The following is an 8,375-nucleotide window of genomic DNA, read 5'->3' on the forward strand; positions in this document are numbered from 1 at the left end:
AAATAATAAACAATAAAAGGTCAAAGATAAATAAGAAACATACATGCAAGAGAAAAATCAATAAGTTGATTACTTGAAAGACCAATGAATTGATATTGGTCTCCTAGTAAGACTAAACAATGAAAAGCAGAGAAGTCACAAATAACATATATCAAGAATGAAACAGGGAACATCACTATAGGTCTCAATAGATGTAAAAATTTTTTGATAAAATGTAAGACCACAGCAGGAAAAAAATAACCCTCTATGCATACTGGGAATAAAAGGATTTTCTGTAACAAAAAAATATTTACTGAAAAATGCAAACCAATAAAAGATGGGAATTACCTTAAACTGACAAAGAATATTTATTTAAAAAAAACTATCACAAAAATGATACTTAAGTGTGAAATATTGAAAACGTACCCCTAACTTTGGGAATGGATGAGCAAAGATTGCCCACTATCAGCATTTGTATTTGACATTGCACTTCAAATCCTATCCAGGATGGTAAGAATAGATTATTGATTGATTGATAGCATCAATAGTTGAATGGATGAATAAATGGTGAAATATTCATACAATGGAATACTATGCTGCAATGAAAAATAAACTGTTTCTACACAAAAGAGTATGAATCAATCTCATAAACAAGGTGATGGACTAAAGAAGCCAGGCACAGAAAGGTATATACTGTATGATTCCATTTATAGAAAGGTCAAACATTTGTAAAAATAAATTGGTGGTAATAGAAATAAGGATAATAGTTAACTTGGTGGCAATAATCACTAAGACGGAGAAAAGTGGGACTTCTGGGACACTTGATTAGTGATCTATTTCTTGATCTGAGTATTGATTACATGGGTTTACACTTATAATTTGTGATTCTTCTCTCTCTCTCTCTCTCTCTCTGATATTTTCAATAAAAGATTTATTTAGAAACAAAAATGTATAATACCTATTAGGTGTCCTTGGGTCTTTCCTGAGACTCATGAAAATATCTGTTTGTTACGGAAGGCAGATTAAATTTTGTGAGACAATCTACTAAATTATTATTTGTTCTACTTACCTTTTAGAAATATATTTTAGAAAGAACATTTGATGTTTATTAAAATAAATAATGGCTATATTGTACAAATACAGTCACCATTTAATAACAACTGAAATGTAGAGAATAGAGAAACTGTAAACTTGGTCACATGACTTTAGATAACCTTTTAAGTTTTCATTATTACTTCTCACACTAGGAGTCTGGTCTTCAAAATGTGCTGGAAAGGATTTTTTCTAGTAGTGAGAAGGAAAGATGTAAGGTTTAGATCCATTACCTGGTGGAGGCAACAGAAATCTTTGGAGTGTGAATGAGGTGAGCTAAGTCATTTGCCTAATGAGAACCCCAGCACTGTTTCAGTAATCTCATTATATCTTTTTTATTTTATGCAGCTCCCTCTATAGTGTGTGTGTGTGTACATATATACATATGTGTATATGTGATGTATAATATTATATAAATTATAGGTGTACAATAATTCACAATTTTTAAAGGTTATATACCAAAAAGCACAATGAACAACAGTCCTCCAGACACTGTTTAGTTGTGACAGTGGGCACTCTATTTCTCTAAAAGAAATAGTTTTTAAAACATCTTCTCTCTATTTTTCTATTTTGATGGAGATCATTGTAGGTTACAAGAAGTCTGTGGAGGCTTGTGGGATGAGTAGAAAGTGTGAGAAGTGCTGACTTCTGTTGAAGCAGTTGGGGTCTTAAGATGAATGGGGTTTCTGACCTACCACATTACATCACTCCTGGCTGTATCAAATTTATATTTACTAAGCACCACAAAATTTTTGCGGCAGACTTCTTTTGCCCACAGCCTAACACAGAAACATATGAAAACTGAGTTAAATGTTTGCTTTAACCTCAAAGCATAATAGTCCATTTATACACACAGAAAAAATATGGATGAACATGCATATAAAAATATGAACTTTTTTTACAAATCAGTTTCTACCCAAAACAAGAAAAATTATATAATAAAATAGTTTTTTCTGCTGTAATAAAAGACTTTTCCTCTCCTCTCTCTAGTCTTTTCTCTCTCTCCTCCAATTTCCCTCCCTCTTTCACTCTCTCTCTTTCTCCCTCCCTGTCTCTCACACACACACACACAACACACACAAAATCTGATTTTACAAAAAGCAGAACTGCAATTTAGATGCCATGGGAAGACAGTAGACAAATGATATCATAAATTTAGAGAATGCTGTTGGAAAAATGTCTGGTATAAACAAATGGGGGAAGCTACAATGTATCAAAGTGGGCAATTCAGCTCTTTCTTCTCTAAAGCACAAAGGATATCAGAGTGGGAAAAGCAGTAAATCCTCCTTGGAAATTGAACCACAATGAAAATCATACATAAATGTTCACACAATAAGTTCCCTTTTAGACAAAAATTTTAGATAGAATTTAAACTGAATTGTAGAGATAATCTGTTTTTAATGTTAAAACCTCTGGAGTTTTTTTGTTGGATGATTGGTGGGTAGTTGAATAAACGATATGATAAATAGCAGTCTTGAGTCACAGCAAACCTTGACAGGCTTACTCAATAATCAAATATTAAAATGATTTCGGCCCGCCCCTCCCCCCGGCGCACCGGCCCTGACGAGCCGGGGGGCCCAGCTCCCCTCCCCAGCCCAAGGGGTTGGCTGGCTGCCCTAAGCACGGGGGGGAGGGGAGGGCTGTGCCGGCCGGCGGGCAGACGGCGGTGCCGAAGCTCTGCGCGGATCCCCAGCTGCACGCGGAAGAGCACGCAGTCGGACCTGGCTTTTTCAGGTTCCCGCGTGATCCAGCCAGATGCCAGAAGTGGAGAAGTGCAGGAGAGCAGACTTAGAAGATAAAATACCTGATCAACTAAATAAACATTATCGATTGTGTGCCATACACTTTGAGACTTCTTTGATCTGTAGAACTAGCCCTTAAAGGACAGTTCTTCTAGATAATGCAATACCAACAATATTTGATCTTACCAGCCATTTGAATAATCCACACAGTAGACACAGAAAACGAATAAAAGCATGAGTGAGGATGAAATCAGGACACTGAAACAGAGAAAAAAACCTGATGAAACTTCTGAACAGGAACCAAAACATAAGGAAATAAACAACAGCAATGCTCAGAACCCCAGTGCAGAAGAAGGGGGTGAAGAGAAGGATGAAGACATTGTACCTTTAACCCTTGAAGAGAAGGAAAACAAAGAATACTTAAAATCTTTATTTGAAATATTGATTCTTATGGGAAAACATGTCTTCATGTCTGGATGGACATGAAGCTTATGAAATCCCAGAAGGTCTATTCACTCCTGATAACTTTCAAGCACTGCTGGAGTGCGGGATCCGTTCTGGTGAAGAGGTTCTGATAAAGCGCTTTGAGACAACAGCAGCTAACACACTGTTCTGTTCGAAAACACAGCAGAAACGGATGCTAGAGATCAGGGAGGGCTGCACTCATGAAGAAACCCTCAGGGAAGTGAGAGGCTCTCACTTCTTTTCCATCATCACTGACGATGTGGTGGACATAGCAGGGGAAGAGCACCTGCCTGTGTTGGTGAGGCTTGTTGACGAAGCTCACAACCTGAGAGAGGAATTTGTGGGCTTCCTGCCTTATGCAGCTGATGCAGAAAATTTGGCTGTGAAATTTCACACTACGATAACTGAGAAGTGGGGATTAAACATGGAGTACTGGCGTGGCCAGGCTTACATTGTGTCCAGTGGATTTGTTTCCAAAGATAGTTGTTGCTTCTAGACTTTTAGAGAAATACCCCCAAGCTATCTACACACTGTGCTCTTCCTGTACCTTAAATATGTGGTTGGCAAAATCAGTGCCTGTTATGGGAGTATCTGTCACATTAGGAACAATTGGGGAAGTTTGTTCTTTCTTCCATCGATCACCACAATTGCTTTTAGAACTTGACAATGTAATTTCTGTCCTCTTTCAGAACAATGCAGAAAGGGACAGAGAACTGAAGGAAATTTGCCATTCTCAGTGGACAGGCAAGCATGATGCTTTTGAAATCTTAGTGGACCTCGTACAAGCACTGGTTTTATGTTTAGATGGTATAAAGAGTGACACAAATGTTAAATGGAATAACTGTATAGCTGGCCGAGCATTTGTACTCTGTAGTGCGGTAACAGATTTTGATTTCATCATTACCATTGTTGTTCTTAAAAATGTTCTATCTTTCACAAGAGCCTTGGGGAAAAATCTTCAGGGGCAAACCTCTGATGTCTTCTTTGCAGCCACTAGTTTGACTGTAGTGCTGCATTCACTAAATGAAGTGATGGAAAATATCGAAGTTTATCATGAGTTTTGGTTTGAGGAAGCCACAAATTTGGCAACCAAACTTGATATTCAGAAGAAACTCCCAGGGAAATTTCGCAGAGCTCAGCACAGTAACCTGGAATCTCAGCTAACCTCTGAGAGTTACTATAAAGAAACTCTAAGTGTTCCAACAGTGGAACACATTATTCAGAAACTGAAAGAAATATTCTCAGAACAGCACCTCAAAGCTCTTAAATGCTTATCTCTAGTACCCTCTGTCGTGGGACAGCTCAGATTCAATACATCAGAGGAGCATCATGCTGACATGTACAGAAGTGATTTACATAATCCTGACACGCTGTCTGCTGAGCTGCATTGTTGGAGAATCAAGTGGAAACACAAAGGGAAAGATATAGAACTTCCATCGACTATTTATGAAGCCCTTCATCTGCCAGACATCAAGTTTTTTCCTAATGTTTATGCATTGCTGAAGGTCCTATGCATTCTTCCTGTGATGAAGGTTGAGAATGAATGCTATGAAAATGGGTGAAAACGTTTCAAAGCATACCCGAGGAACACTTTGACAGACCGAAGTTCAAGTAACTTGGCTTTGCTTAACATAAATTTTGATATAAAACACGATTTGGATTTAGTGGTGGATACATACATCAAACTCTATACAAGTCAGAGCTTCCTACAGATAATTCAGAAACCATTGAAAATACCTAAGAGACTTTTAAAATAGGCTTTCTCTTACATTAGATATTTGAAAAAATCTGTAAGAAATTTGAAAATATCTTACAGAAAACTTGCAAGGTGTACGTAGGCCACTTAGTCACTGAATATCTTGACCTGTAGGCCTCCCATTGAGTACATTAGTCATTGATAATCTGCCTGTTTAAATGGCCTGTTTGAAGTCCCATGCTTTGGAGACCTAACTGTTCTTCCAGAAGATAGCATTGGAAGTACCATGTTATATTCTGTTGTGATCTCTGCTAATGGCAATTTGGAATTGTATTAGTTAAGTCACTTTAGACATAAGTTATATTACGGTGGATCTAATTGTCAGGTATTGAGTTATCAGTTCTTTGAAGAAATACATTTTGAGGAGGTATGGGAGGAAGGAATACATTTTATAAAACATTACAATGAAGCTTATGACTAACCTTTGCATAGTAGAAGTTTTAAGTATGCTGTTAAAAATCTGTAAGGGACAGTTAAGAAAATTATCAGACTGTAATAGAAACATGTGAGCTCGCCAAACAAGGATTTCAGTGTAGATTTTGTCTTTACCAAATGAGGTTAAAGGAGCAAGTTATAGTCAAAGTTTGAATGGAAGACCCTGCCATTGTTGTTCCACATGTGGTTGTTGCTGTTTACATTCCTTTATTGAGCCTACATCTTCATAAGCTTTTTGACAGGTATATGTTGAACACTTCTATCTTATGGTCAAGACAGGATCAGAGGCCATGGATACTGACAACTGATTTCTCTGTTTTCTTCTGTCATTTTCCATGACCGTATCTACTGCCTCATCTTGATTTACAAGCAAAACCTAGAAAACCTGCAAATATAAGTGTTTTGTGGTTTATCTAGGAATAATACATAAAATATTGCTGTTATTTTTGGTGAAGAAAATCAATTTTTTTATAGCTTATTTCAACCTAACTAAAATGTGAATTTTGTTTAAATAAATAAATAAATAAATAAAATGATTTCAATAAACATTTATACATTGTATACACATAACACATTACTTCTTCTTTAGTCAATTATCTTTTAGTGTTATCAAAATAAGAAAAGTAAATTGTATATTTACTGTCATTTTTACCATTTCCAACATTTTTTTCTTGTATAGATCCAAGTTTCTGTCTAATAACATTCCTTCTACCTAAAATACTCTTTTAACATTTCTTGTCGTGAAAGTTTGCTGATAATGAATTCTTTTTTTTCCTTGTCCATAAATTCTTTATTTCTCTTTCATTTTTCAGTGATAGATTAACTGGGCCCTGATTTCTGAGGTGACCATTTTTTTCTCTTTCAGTGCTATAAAGATGCCCCTCTATCATCTTCAGACTTAGATAGCTTCTAATAAGAAGTCTGTTGTAACTCTCACCTTTGTTCCTCCATGTGTATCTTTTTTTCCACTGGGCTGCCTTCTAGATTTTATCTCGATTGTTGGTATTGATGTGTCTAGGTGTTTTCTTCCTCCCTCCTACATACTTCCCTCCCTCCCTCATCTTCCCTCCTTTCTTCCTTCCTTTCTTTTTAGTATTTATCCTACTGGGTCTTCTATGAGCTTTCCAAATCTATGGTTTAAAATCTTTCATTGTTTGAGGGGAATGCTCTGCCATTATATTTTCAAATATATCTTCTCCCCATTCTCTTTTTTCATTTTGGAATTCCAATTGCTCATATATTAGACTATTTGACATTGTCCCACAGCTCTTGGATGTATTGACTTTTTCCCCCTCTTTCTTTGTGTTTCGTTTGAATCATTTATTTTGAGTGATCTTTATCTTATGACTATATCTTTATTTCTGGCATTTCCATTTCATACTTTCTTACGGTTTCCATTTCTCTGCTAAAATTTTCCATGTGTTCTTGTATGTTATTCTTCTTTTACACTAGAACCTTTAACACATAACTCATAGTTTTCTCTTTTTAATACCATGCCTATTAACTCCAACATCTGGATTCTGCAGATTGCATTGTCTCTTGGTAGAAAGTTGTTTTCTCTTGAATTTTTGTGAATCTCATCATTTATGGTTAAAAGCTGGATAGCACGTGTAGGACAGTAAAGACTGAGATAGATATAGGTATAGATATAGATATAGATATAGACATATATATATATAGATATAGATATATGCCTGGATTGGGCATGCCTCTTTTTCTACTATACATTTAATATGGGGAATTGTGTCAATCTAGTCAAAAGTTGAGTAGGGTTTGGGTTTTGCTAGCTCAATGTTTTTACCTTCTGCACACTATTGACTACAGATTCCTCTAGAATTACCTGTACTTAAGGTGGGGGTTGAGTTTCCAAAGAATATTTTTCAATGTTCCATTTTCAGTCTCAAGTTTAATCTTCTTCTGTGAATGTAACCTCAAAGGAGGTCTCTCTTTATCTTCTTGCCCTGCGCCCAGTGGTAGACTGCTGTTACTTGTTATTCAGTGCTAGCAAGCCTGGTGGTGGAGGGTGGGAATATTCTCTATTTCTTCCTTTATCTTCAGTCTTAGGCAAGACCTCTCTCTTGTGTCTCACAGAAAGAGATTTTTCAGTGATTCTGCCCCTTGGCCAGCTGTAGTTGACCTCTAATGGTCTGGGCCAAGGGAATCCTTTCCTTCCCTCAGGCGTTGAAGGGTTTTTTTTTCTGTTCCCTTCCCTTCCCTTCCAATGGGTCTTCAGTTATGTCTGAGAAAGACAGTATTTGCTGCCAGTTCCCCAGAGGCTTAAAGTTTTTGTACCATAGAAAAAAGGATCCAGGGATCCCCCACTGCTGTTCCCCTACCTCAGTCCTGCATTGCCAGGGGCCTCTTTCTGGTCTACTGCCCTGCTCTCAGTCTATCTCATGAGAAACCAGAGAGGTCCATGGAAAAGAGTCTGGAAGTGGATACAAACTGCCTTTGTGTCTGTCATTTTCAGGTATTCTACATTAGGGCACAGAAAACTATGGTTTGTGGGCTAGTCATCTGTTTTTTAAAATAAAGTTTCAATGGAATGCAGCCACACCCAATCATTTGCATAATGTCTATGGTTGCTTTTGCACTATAAACACAGAGTTCAGTAGTTGCAAGAGTTACCTTATGGCCCACAAAGCCTAAAATATTTACTATTTGACCTATTAAAATAAGTTTTCCAACCCCTGTTCTATACTCTTACACTAGCCCACAGTTAGCCTTTAGCAATTCATTAAAAATTTAGGTAATTTCTTCTTACCCACTTGTTTGGTAGTCCCATTTTCCTCCCTTGCTCTATCCCAGGTAAACTCACTTTCCCATGTTTTAACAGAGCCACCTATATTTTCTTAGTTTTCAGGTTGTTGGTTACCCTATGAAACTCAGTTCTCTGGTTGGTTGAA

The 8,375-nt window shown here is 36.9% G+C and overlaps 1 pseudogene; it reads left to right on the top strand.

The window, feature by feature from the left end:
• The first annotated feature begins 1,649 nt into the window (after positions 1 to 1,649).
• On the top strand, positions 1,650 to 5,926 carry LOC111179164 (52 kDa repressor of the inhibitor of the protein kinase pseudogene; annotated as a pseudogene).
• The last annotated feature ends 2,449 nt before the right edge of the window (positions 5,927 to 8,375 follow it).

The sequence above is a fragment of the Delphinapterus leucas genome, chromosome 4, assembly GCF_059928025.1.
Source record: "Delphinapterus leucas isolate spDelLeu-1000000601 "Yukka" chromosome 4, BTC_Dleu_Yukka2, whole genome shotgun sequence".
Classification (NCBI taxonomy): domain Eukaryota; kingdom Metazoa; phylum Chordata; class Mammalia; order Artiodactyla; family Monodontidae; genus Delphinapterus; species Delphinapterus leucas.